We start from the raw sequence: 13,433 nt of genomic DNA, 5'->3' as shown, positions 1-13,433 counted from the left end.
AGAGTGAATTTGGACACGACTATACGGTCTCCCTTGGTAGCTCAGATGGTAGAGAATTTGTCTGCAGTGAAGGAGACCCGACTTCAGTCCCTGGGTGCGAAGATCCCCTGGAGAAGGGAAGTGGTTGCCCACTCCTGTATTCTTGCCTGGACTATTCCATGGACAGAGGAGCCTGGCAGCTACATGTAGTCCATGGGGCCGCAAAGAGTCAGACACGACTGAGTGACTAGCACTTTCACTATATATAAAATAGGTAACTATTAAGGACCTACTGCAGGGCATAGGGAGCTCTACTCAATGCTCTGTAATGGCCTATATGGGAAAAGAATCTTAAAAAGGAGTGGAGACACATAGATAGATAGATAGATACAGCTGATTCACTTTGCTGTACGCCTGAAACTAACACACCATTGCAAATCAACTACAGTCTAATTTTAAAAATTAAAATAAGATTTTAAAAAAGAATGAATTTGGAAGGATTTCCACGGTGGTCCAGTGGTTAGGACTTGGTGCTCTCACTGCCAGGGCCCAAGTTTGATCCTGGCTGGGAAACTAAGATCCTGCAAGCCACAAAGCACAGTCAAAAAAAAAAAGAAAATCAGTAAAAAAAAAAAAAAAAAGAATGAATTTGCATATAGCACATAGACAGAAGTGGGAGGATGCAGCAGAGAGTACATTCTAGGTATGAGCAAAGACAAAAAGGAGTGATAGTGTATTCAAAGCAACAATTTTTTTAAATTTCAGCTTTATTGCAATGGAGTTGACATATAAAATTATAAGATAAAGTGTAATTGTGGTGATCTGATATATGTATACATTGTGAAAGGATTCCCCCATCTCATTAATTAACAAATCCTTCACCTCACATATTTGTTTTTTTTTTTTTGGTAAGAATGTTTTAAGTTCTACTGTCTTAGCAAATTGCAATTACATGATACAGTGTTATCAACTATATTCACCGTGTTTTAATTAGATTCTCAGACCTGATTCATCTTACAACTGAAACTTTATACCTTTTTACCTATTTTATCCCTATTTCCCCCAAGCTCCTAGCCCCTGGCAGTGATTTTTCTACTCTGTGTCTCTATTCATGGGATTTTCCAGGCAAGAATACTGGAGTGGGTTGTCATTTCCTTCTCTAGAGTATCTTCCCAACCCAGGGATCAAATCTGCGTCTTCTGCATTGGCAGGAGGATTCTTTACTTCTGAGCCACCAGCGAAACGTGTTTCTATTAAAATAACAATTTGATATGCAAAGCAGAAGAGCCAAGAAATGAGTCTGGAGGGAGAGATAAGGAAGGATCATAGAGGTTTTAGAGTCTGAGTAAAGAGTTTCAGCCTTTTTCCAAAGCTATTAAATGACATGGTCACATTCGTGTTTTCAACAAGTTGTCCTAGCAACTGGCTAAAAGATGGATGCCTAGGGATAAGACTAGAGTCAGAGAGACCAGTGAGCAGGCCACTGGTATAGTTTAGACAGGAAAGCATAAGGGCCAAAGTAGCATAATGCTTCAATGTATGTTGACAGTGGAGATGGCAAAAGGGACAGATTTGAGAGAGGAGAAGGAGTTTAAAATGATGGAGTGATTGGTAATGAACTAAGGATGATAGAGAGTAGTGAGAAAGAGCTGCTGAAAGGGAAAAATATGAGCCAGCTTCCTTTCACATGGGTTGCATTTAAGGCATTTATGGGCAATTCACATGGAGATGTCCAACAGGCCGGGAGCACAGAGACAAAAGCACAGAGGGATGCTTTTAACTGTTATCACTACGTGGGTGTGTTAGAACCCAAAGAGTGGGTGGGAGCACCCAGGAACCAGGTCAAGTGAGTAGGCCAGAATACAAAGGGTAGAACACTGTCACTTAAAGGGTGACCAGAATAAAGGGGTCCTTGAAAGAGAGTAGGAATGCTCACTACAGATGCAGGAGAAGATCCCTGAGAATGCCCTGTCCTAGAGACCAAGGGTGAAAGTCTCAACATGGAGCCTGAAAAACACCATAGGAGTTTGCATTTTAAAGCGATTGGAGACTTAAGTGAGAGTGTGAGGCAGAAGCTAAATTACAGCAGGTTGAGGGGTGATTGGGAAGCAAGGAGATCAAGATTGCCAATGTAACCTATTTTTCCAATAATTTTATAATAAAAAAACTCAAACATATACAGAAGTAGAAAACAAACTATAGTAAATCTCAGGTAGCCATCACCTACCTTCAGTTATCAAGTCATGGCCAACCTGGTTTCATACATCTTCCCACTCATCTTTACCCACTGTGAGGCCCACAGTGGGTACCCACAATACCACTTTCATGCCTTAAAAACAAAAGACCCAAAACTCAAAATAATTCCTTAACTCATTAACTATACATGAACTCTTCTTTTGAGAAGTCTGGATTGTGGAGAGGAGATACACTAGACAGTATCCAATGAGACACAAAGTCAAAGACAATGTCATGTTTTTTAATTGTTTTATAAAATTTTAGGATGGGAACATCTTAAGCATGTTTATAGGAGAAGGGGAATCTGCCCTCCCTACGCTACCACCCATGCTTGGAATTATTTAACCAATGTCTACAGAACTTCACTTCGCTACTATGCCCTGGTCTTGTCTGGACAGATCCACCAAGACTGTCTATGGTATTTACTGTAGTACTGTCCACTGTATGATTTAGCATCCCTTTTATCAAAGGACCCACAGAAAAATTTATATCAGCCATCAATGGGGAGAAAAAGAAGCTTTGCCTCTTATAGGTAACTCTTACACTATTTCTCTTACAGACTATGGATCTTATAACTGATGATGGACTTTTCATTTTGGCTGCTGAAAACTGAAAACCAAATCCATAGCCCACCTTTAGTCAGTCTGTGAGATTTTTTTGCCTGTATCTCTAGGTACCCTGTTGGTCTCATCTTGTTAGTGTTCCTTATTCTTTGTTGTTGTTGTTGTTTAGTCACTAAGTCATGTTTGACTCTTTTGTGATTCCATGCACTGTAGCCCTCCAGGCTCCCCTGTCCATGAGATTTTCCAGGCAAGAATACTGGAGTGGGTTGCCATTTCCTTTCCCAGAGGATCTTCCCAATCAAGGGATTAAACTGCATCTTATGCATTGGCAGGCAGATTTTTTACTACTGAGTAACCTGGGAAGCCCGTTCCTTATCCTAGCCCTGTCTTTAGATATTATTGCATTATATTATCTTTATAGAAAGTGAAATTGAAGTTGCTTAGTCTTATCTTACTCTTTGCGACACCATGCTCCTCCATCCATGGGATTTTGCCATCTTAAAGCCTTTATAAGATGAAGTAAAATATAATAAAAAAACAAATCAATGTCTCTTCTCACTTTGAAAAAGGAATGAAAAAGCACAGTTAGAGTCAAGGGAGAGAGGAGGGAAGACATGGGAGCCAGGAGAATCAACAGAGAAGGGCCTAGAGAAAACCTGGGGGGCAGCAGGGGCTGGGGCTGCTCACGAGCAGGGGGGCCTCAGAGCCCGAGTTGGAGGGAAGGACTGAGGACGGATGCTGCAAACGGCAAGGGGAAGTGGTACCTGTGCAGCCAGTGACGCAGGAACGTGTTCCCACCACATCCAACCCTCATCATGTCTTTTTTTAATGTTTATTTCTATTTATTTATTTGGTTGCCCCCAGTCTTGGTTGTGGCATGGGCACTCTTAGCTGTGGCATTTGGGATCTAGTTACCTAACCAGGGATCAAACTAGGTCCCCTGCACTGGGATCGCAGAGTCTTAGCCTTGGGACCACCGGGGAAGTCCCTTATCATATCTTAATTCAAAGAAAGATGCAACTGACAAAGCTCATCCTTCTGTTGAATCTGATTTAAACATTTTTAAAGATGTGTTAAAGGCTTCTGTTTTAAAACAGCATTTTATAATTTCTAACACCAAACCAATGCTGAAGTTCCATCTCCCAATCCTTGTGCTTAGCACCCAGAATAGAAATGCTTTCATAGATATTTTTGTCTTGAGCATTTAATAAACCACGTTATTTATTATACAGCCTCTGATTTCCACTTAGTAAACCATTCTATGAAATAACTGAACAATGAAAAAGGGTCTTTCCTATTTGAACTTCATTCCCATTACCATACCTAAGATGATTTCAACTGAAGCTCTTTAGTTTCTACTTTGTCATAATCTAGAATGCTTTCTGTTCTGCTATTTTGACTGAGGCATTGTTTCATTAGCTTAACCATGGAAACACTAGTAATCAAGATTAATAAAGCACCCACAAGCAACCAAAAGAACAGTTGTCCATAAGATGCACATCAAGAAAAGATACCCAAACTCTTACATGGAAACATTATTAGGTCTTCTTAAGGCAGTAGCAGACACTTAACGCTTGATAAACCTCACCTAACCAAATCAACAAAGGTCCGTCTAGTCAAGGCTATGTTTTTTCCATTGGTCATGTATACATGTGAGAGTTGGACTATAAAGAAAACTGAACACCGAAGAATTGATGCTTTTGAACTGTGGTGTTGGAGAAGACTCTTGAGAGTCCCTTGGACTGCAAGGAGATCCAACCAGTCCGTCCTAAAGGAGATCAGACCTGGGTGTTCATTGGAAGGACTGATGTTGAAGCTGAAACTCCAGTACTTTGGCCACCTGATGTGAAGAGCTGACTCAACTGAAAAGACCCTGATGCTGGGAAAGATTGAAGGCAGGAGGAGAAGGGGACGACAGAGGATAAGATGGTTGGATGGCATCACCGACTCAATGGACATGAGTCTGGGTAAACTCTGGGAGTTGGTGATGGACAGGGAGGCCTGGCGTGCTGCAGTTCATGGGGTCACAAAGAGTCGGACACGACTGAGCCACTGAACTGAACTGAACTGAACTGAACCAAATCAAACCTAGAATATTCACACTCAAGTCAACTTTGCTGAAAATAATCTCTCTTTTAAGCAAATGAAAAATAAGATTCAGGCCCAGGCCACCACAGCTAGCTTGAGGGAGAATGCTTGTCTTCACATTTTACCATCATGAGTTCACTCCGAAATTCTTACTATTTTTTAGATACTTGGATTTATCTATTACACATACTTTTAAGGCTCTGAGGGATGGAATACATGGAAATTAAAGACCTGAGGTCTCGTAACTCCCTTTAATCCTATGTTGGAAATCAAAGCAGCCAAGAGTAAAGCAGCAAAGATCCCTTAAAGGTATTGGAAAAACCCTAACAAAATATTCATCCATAACAACTAAAGGACTTGAAATTCTGGAGAAGAGAGGCTGCGCTGCTTAAGAAGTGAATCACTCAAGCGTGTTGTGAGGGGCATCCACGTGGAGCTGTGCTCACAGGGTGCTGCTAATCTAAGAGCAGCTCTCAGTCTGGCAACCTTAAACCTGCTGACTGAAGTCCTCTTCAAAAATCACTGTTGTATTGGGCTTTTTGCCATGATTCAGATATGTCAAAACTTCCTCACATCGGTAGTGTTCTCAAGGAATCGGTCTGTAAAGTCAATTAAGTATCCACTTAGCAAAGAGATTGTTCAGTCTCTAAATCGTGTCCAGCTCTTTGCGACCCCATGGACTGCAGCATGCCAGGCTTCCCTGTCCTTCACTATCTCCCGGAGCTTGCACAACCTCATGTCCATTGAGTCGGTGATGCTATTCAACCATCTCATTCTCTGTCATCACCTTCTCCTGCCCTCAATCTTTCCCAGCATAGGGTCTTTTCCAATGAGTCGTCTCTTCGCATCAGGTGGCCAGAGTACTGGAACTTCAGCTTCAGCATCAGTCCTTCCAATGAATAGTCAGAGGTGATTTCCTCTAGGATTGACTGGTTTAATATCCTTGGTGTCCAAGGGACTCTCAAGAGTCTTCCCCAACACCACATTTCAAAAGCATCAGTTCTTTGGTACTCAGCCTTCTTTATGGTCCAAATCTCACATCCAGTAGATGACTACTGGAAAAACCACAGCCTTGACTATATGGACCTTTGTCAGCAAAGTGATGTCTTTGCTTTTTAATACGCTGTCTAACCCCAGTCTCATGTCTCCTGCATTGGCGGGTGGCTTCTTTACCACTAGCGCCACCTGGGAAGCCCTAATAAAGAGGGAAGGGGGAGGTCACTCAGTCGTGTCCGGCTCTTTGCGACCCCATGGGCTGTAGCCTACCAGGCTCCTCCGTTCATGGAATTTTCCAGGCAAGAGTACTGTAGTGGGTTGCCATTTCCTTCTCCAGGGGATCTTCCTGACCCAGGGATCGAACCTGGGTCTCCCACATTGCAGGCAGATGCTTTACCATCTGAGCCACCAGGGAAGCCCGTAATAAAGAGAAGAGGTGTTCAAATTTCCGTTAGAGTTCCTTCTGGTTAGGAGTTGAGGACTTAAGATTTATTCAGTTCTGTCAAACTACAACCACATACCCGGAAATCATTCCAAAAGTTCTAAAAATATGTAGAAATAATACAGTTACTTTTTTGCAATTATACATATATGTATTTAATGTGCACAAAGCATTTAGGATAGTATAGTACATTCGGAAGTATTCTTAGTGATATTAGTTCAAATTTTCAAAATATGTATGCAGGCAAGCAGACTGTGTCAAAATGTGGTTAAATATACTTCTAGATGGATGTTTTATTCAGTAATCCCTTCTTAGCCAACTATATTCAAACATTTTAACTTAACAAGAAAATATATAGTCATATATATATATATACATATATACTATTGCATGCTTGTTCCATAAACAACCAAAAGTATATCAAAATCTGAATCACTAACTTCAACAAAAATGTATTCTTGGAACATTGATTTTCACTTAATGTACCAAAAAGGAAGGAGAGATGGAAATTCCCAAGGATGTGAACGTGCATTAAGTTTGTAATTTTAGAACTTGCTCAGGGATTTTTTCATGTACCTACACAGGGTCACTGCTGATGCTTAGTTTTCCCTAAGTGGTATGAGGGGTACAGACAGCTTCATGTCCTTTTCTAACAAAACTCACATAGGATACAACAGTCTTGAAAGGTGAGGACTGTAACTTTGGGCCACAATTTCTTCTTGCGACAGCCAGGATAGAATGGGTCAGCAGAAGCAAAGTGATAATGTGAGGCTGGATGTGCCTGTTATTTAACCAGATTTGCCATAATCCTTGGTCCAAACTAGCAGAGAGGCAACTGAAAGGCCTCCGGAGGATGGCCCGCTCTCTGGGCTCAGCAACCTCCCATGATGCTTCACGGCTTAAAACTCTCTCATCAGGGAAGGAGCAGGCAGGCAGGTTGCTGGGTGACTACAACCTCTGTCAGCCTGCCTCTGTCAGCTTAGCATGAGGGTTTTTACTCCTTTTATAAATCCCTGGTTAGCTTTGACAGGGATTCTGCAGTGCAAAAGGTTAAAAATAACAGTGTGCACCTCTAATGGGTTTGAAGAGTACATTTGCTTTGCCCATGAATAAACACCCCTGCACACGTATCTCTCCCCTGATAGATTTTCAGGCAAATCCCTGGCTCCCTCCAAGGCAGCTGCTTGACTTTGAGGACACTCACAATTTGAAAACAATAAATCTGACATGAGACGTAGAGCCCATTTTTTAAATATCATTTTCCTAAAGTCCTCGTTTCAGCTCTGCTCAAATGACCTCTTATTATTTTAATTTAAATTGTCAAAATACCACTTCAAAAGTGGCCACAAAGAAAGAAAGATAAACATCATCTTGTTTTATTGTTTGAAATTCTATATTTACCTGATCACACTAAAGAGAAGGGGTTTGCTTTGCAAAAGGCTTGCTTTGAAAAAAACTACATTAAAACTTTCAAGCCGTAGGGGCCGTTTTGGTCTTTCCATGTTAGACACACCCCAAGAAGTCTGGATGTCAGCTGCCATCTCCTGCCATCCTGTGCCCAGCCTCTTCTTTGTTGTGGCAACAGGAAGTGACAAGTGTTCTTCTGTACCCCTGGGCAACCCAAGCACCTTTTCAAGAGGCCTTAATTATATCGGAGCCCTCAGATATTAGTTATTGGCCAGGGAGACTGTGGAGTTGGTGGTTTTGTAGGTATCCAAAAGATATTTTTTAAACCTTTATCACTTTATTTTTTATTTATTTATTTACTGGCTGCAAAAGGTCTTTGTTGCTGTTCGGGCTTTCTCTAGCTGCAGCAAGTGGAGGCTACTCTTCATTGCAGTGTGCAAGCTTCTCATTGTGGGGGCTTCTCTCGTGGAGCACAGGCTCTAGAGCGTGGGCTTCAGTAGCTGTGGCGCATGGGCTTTAGTTGTTCTGCAGCATGTGGATCTTCCTGGAGCAGGGATTGAGCCCATCTCCCCTGCTTTGGCTGGCAGATTCTTAGCCACTGGACCACCAGGGAAGTCCTTAGTAGGTATTTTTAAAACTGTTTCTTTACCTTGAGATTAAATTAAGAATACATCCCAATTCTGACGTGTAGATGTGACTTGTAGAAATAATGCATGCTCTCCCTCCTTCCAGAACCAACTAACCTGCTGAGCTTAATATAACCTCTTCTCTCTCCCCGATGTATACTCCTCCTCCCTTTCAAAGATAGCCCAATACAAGTCACAACCTTTCTCATTCTTGCTTTTTCTACACTGATCATTTATATTGTGCCATAAATTTTTTTTTGGCGGGATTTGACAATGTCTGCAAATGGCACCAAAAACAATATTGGGAGGCAAGTGAGGGCATTCCCACCATCTGATTGGTTTTATCAACTTTCTCGCAAAAAACCCAGTTCCTCCTATCCTTACATTTGCCCTCCATCTACTCGACATCCTCATCTCATCATTAAATGACTACAGTAGGCATCCCTTCCAACATGTTAATTGTTAGGTGGCAGCTTGGAGGTGTAGTAACATTTTAAAGGACACTCTTAAGGAGAAAAGGGAGTGACCTTCAGACAGACTCTATTATTTCTTCCAATCATATGTAGTCAGTGGTGCTTTAGAAATCCTCTCTGAAAGTTTGCCAGTCATTGACAGAGTCCTTTTTGTATCGTCTACTCTTCAAAGCTTTTCCACATATATTATTCCTTTTGAACTTGCAAACACCCTTGTAAAACAAGTTGAGTATTGTTGTCATGCTTAGATTCTCATACATCATACTTAGTTTCTCAAGTATGATGCTAAGCCATAGGGAGGTTAAGTGACTCTCCAAAGGTCACACAGCTAGTTAGCATCAGCCTGGGCAGCAGTCATCCTGGCTCTGCAAGCTCCTAAAATAAATTATCCTCCTCACCACAGAGGTAATTCTCAAATTCCATCCTCTGGACACTAATGGCCTCATGGCACTTTCCATGAATGTCCTCCGGTCTCTAATTACCTGCCTATCTCAGTCCGAGCGAATTCCAGGACATAAGACTTAGATTTTTCAGCTGACCTTCTCTAATATATAGCAATATAATGAGGGTGCTTACATTCTATGACATAATGTTTCTGCTATAACTGTTTTGGGGCATTTTAAGTGGTGTTATATTTGGGCCTCAGGACTGTACTTATCCTGTACTAAAGGTACATTTTAAAAACCAAATAAGGAGAAGAAAGTCTAAAAAGACTTAAAAGGTACTTGGGAATAAAGAATCTTTAATATATTCTATTCTGCATCTGTTAAATGCTTGTTTTTATGTAATTGACTGCCCTGGGTTTTAGTTATGGCATGCAGACTCTTAGTTGTGGGATCTAGTTCCTGGACCGGGGATTGAAGCCAGGTCCCCTGCATTGGAAGCACAGAGTCTTAGCCACAGGCAAGTCCCTATTCTGCATATTTTAATCATTAAACCATTTTATTCTCAAACCACAGTTTCTGTCGTTGTATGGGGAACCATGACTGTCAGAGAAAGGAGATGGGCCTTGGGGGTTGGCAATGAAATCTTCCATCACAAAAACATTTGGAAGAAAGGTCATTAAGTCCACTGTGCAGGGGAGTTTCGCTTTGGCTCTTTGGTAACATGGAGAGTAGGAGGGCTTCCTTCATCACTCCAGCGTGAGGTTCGTAAAACTGCCCCCAGATCACAGACCACCAAGTGTTCTTCCAAAGACCCACTAAGAGGTCTCTCTGACTAATGGTATGGAAACTTCCCACCTCAGATTTCTTATCCAAAGCATTTTTGGATGAGAACACTCAACAGTATTGCTCTCCACGTAGCTTTTCCCACTGGGACATGTCCACCAAATGACACGACTCTAGATAGGCCCTCCACTCGCAGAGACAACCCACAGCTGCCCACTGCCCCTGGGGTAAAGTCCTAATCCTTCTACTTGGTATATGTGACTTTTATAATACAGTCCAGGACTACCAGTTTTACGCCTGACACTATTCTGTGCTTGACACAAATCTGAGTATTTCCTATTCACAAACACCTAAAGTTCCCTGCTGTCTCATTTGCTCAAGTCACTTTTTCCACCTGGAATATTCTTTCCCTTCTCTGTTTATCTGATTCCAATGCAGTATCAAAGACCAACTCAACAACTTACTCTGGGAACTTCCTTGGCAGTATAGTGGTTTAAAATCTGCCTTGCAATGCAGGGGATGAAGGTTCGATCCCTGGTCAGGGAACTAAAATCCCACATGCATTCAGGAAACTAAACCTGTGCCCCACTACTACTGAGCCTATGTGTCGCAGCAAAGAAGCCAAGTGATGCAACTAAGACCCCACACAACCAAATAAATATTTCTTTAATGTAATTTGTCCCCAATTTAGCTATTTATAAATGTGTCTTCTTCCTCCTTTTAAATTATGTTATATAGAGTTTAAGGCAACAAATGTGTTTGTGATAGATGCTCAATGCATTCAGTGAGGTATGTGGATAAATCTCACATGTCCATACCACAGTCTCAGAGGCAGGAAGGTGCAATAGGACCTTATGGGTAATCCTGCCCAATGTCAGCGGGTTAATCAGCAGAAGAGCAGCAAGAACACTGACCTTTCTGGCGTTTACACTTTGCAACTGATTTGTTTTTCTCCAATGTATGACCCAAGGCCTTAATCCTTTGCCTCAGTTGAGTGTATACATCCACTACATCAGTGCATACTTAGAAAGGTTTTTCTATAGGGTTCATGAAGTTTTGAAGTAATAATAATACTAACATTTTTTCCTAGAAGATTTCGTCATTCTTACAAGGTTGTGTGGCTTGGAAGTAGTTAAGGGGGAAAAAAGAAGTAAATAAGATAGGCTTCCCTGGTGGCTCAGACGGTAAATAATCTGCCAGCAATGCAGGAGGCCTGAGTTCAATCCCTTGCTCAGAAAGATCCCCTGGAGAAGGGAATGGCAACCCACTCCAGTATTCTTGCCTGGGAGATCCCACAGACAGAGGAGCCTGGCAGGCTACAGTCCATGGGGTGGCAAGCAGTCAGATACAACTGTGTGACTAACATTTTCACTTTAAGGAAAACAAACCCCAAATAAAAAGTCAAGATCCCACATGGAGGACAGAGGCCTGTCTTATAAAGAGACGTTGTCAGGTCCACCTCAGTTCCCTGGGCATGTCCAGCATGGCGATCTCAGGGATTCACTGCTCCCGTGTCCTCTGTAACTAAATGGGTTCCTGGAGTATGACTGACCTAATGGAGATCTGACCTAATGAAATGCACCATGTAGTGTCACCAAGGCTGCTGAAGCATGAACCTGTGTTTCTCAAGTCAATGTAACAGAATCTGAGCTGTGCCGGCTGGAGGCTGGGCCAGAAGGCTATCTGGTAGCCAAGGGCACTGCCAGGGCTTTAGAATAACAGTACAAGGTGGTAATCGGATGCCATCCCACCACATTTAGCCAGTTAATCATCACAATCATCCATCTTTTATTCATTAACATGGAGGAATGACGTTTTCTTTGGCCACCCACTTTGCCCTTTCAGGTTACACCAATATTATGCTGTTCCAATTTTTTCCTCTGTGTCTCATAAAACGCATCCAGTTTTAGCATCTTGTCACTGCAGACGTCAGTGCGAACACTGGAATGGGATGGCCAGGTCACTGTTGTTCCCAGAGTCAGCAGGAGCATCTGTATAAGGGCAAGTCTTTAAGTAGTTCTTCCTGGAGTTTCCTTAAGAAGACTGCACGTTCACGGAGATGTGAGACAAATAACCACATGATCCAAGGCAGGAGCCTACCTTACTGAACAGTATCCCTTACTGTTATTTCAATCATCCATTTATTTCAGCCTTGAAGGAGAAGGTTAAACATGGTAGGATTATTTGCACGTACATGTGTGCATGCTCAGTCGTGTGCGTGCTCAGTCATGTCCAACTCTGCGAGCCCATGGACTGTAGCCCTCCAGCCTCGTCTATCCATGGAATTCTCCAGGCCAGAATACTGGAGGGGGATGCCATTTCATCTTCCAGGGGATCTTACAGACCCAGGGATTCGAACCTGCATCTCTTGTTCCTCCTGCATTCTGCATTGGCAGGCTGATTCTTTATCACTAGTGCCTTCGGGGAAGCCCAGGATTATTTATTTTATGTCTCAAGGTTAAAAATTCAACAGAGTATTCTTCAAAATACCAAATCAACCAGACTTAATCACCAGTGGAGCCCAACCTCATTGCAAGTCCATGCCACCTCCAGGGATGCACTCCTTCCACGAGTACAGAAACACAAAGCGTGGGCAAGGAACGATATCAAAGACCTCTGTGCAAAGAATATACTGTCCATGTTATTTTGTCCCTGGGCCCTACCTCAACGTTTGACACCTACGTAGCAGACTTCATATAGAAGGGATTAAGAACAAAGGCTTTGGCGCTTACAGTACTTATATTTTTTTAAGGCGACACATGTTTGAGAGAGAGGACCATTGTAACAATTATTTGTTGCTGTCATGTCATGCAAATGTCTTTTTCCTTAACTTTATTTCAGATTCCATAGTTGAAATTTTTGATGGAAAACAAGACGCAAGAGGTTCTGTTTGTGCAAATAGAAAGGCGTGTACATGAGGGGCGAGTGTGTTTTGTTTGGCAGTTCTTGAGCTACCATTTTGGTTTTTGTTTTTAGTGCTGGAGGGCAACAAATTGGCAAGTAAGGCTCTAGTTAGCTTCATACTCTTTTTACAGTCAGTTACTATGGGTTAAAATGTCTGTGATGCATACAGAATTAGCACTCCACTTCTGTTAAGAATGAAAGCTTAATGTCTAATTTCAAACATTCCCTGAATATACTTCCTCTGTCTAATCATACATTAACTTCCACCAACTTTTACAAAGTATACACAAATGGATTATTAGGAGAAAAAAACAAAGGTTTTGGAGTCAGATATTCTGGGTTTAGCCCTCACTAACTGTATATAGTCTTAATGAATCTCTAGGGCCTCAGTTTCCTCACCTGCAGAGCGTGAATAATAACAACACAAACATACGATTACTGTGATAATTGATTGAATTAGGACATGGGAGGTGCATGGTCAGTAAATGTTAGCTGTTGTTTGGATTGTCTTGAATTTAGCTAGGATCCATTGTTTTGAGGGGTTATATATA

At 41.9% G+C, this 13,433-nt stretch overlaps 1 protein-coding gene across 13 annotated transcripts in view; it reads left to right on the top strand.

Annotated features, from left to right (window-relative positions):
• BEST3 (bestrophin 3) overlaps positions 1–13,433 on the top strand; it is a 75,736-nt gene that overhangs the window by 33,585 nt on the left and 28,718 nt on the right. The gene's annotated exons all lie outside the window — the stretch shown is intronic.

Source organism: Cervus canadensis, chromosome 25, assembly GCF_019320065.1.
Source record: "Cervus canadensis isolate Bull #8, Minnesota chromosome 25, ASM1932006v1, whole genome shotgun sequence".
Lineage (NCBI taxonomy): Eukaryota > Metazoa > Chordata > Mammalia > Artiodactyla > Cervidae > Cervus > Cervus canadensis.
Note: the sequence above shows the minus strand (reverse complement) of the source record. Positions and strands in the feature narration are given on the sequence as shown.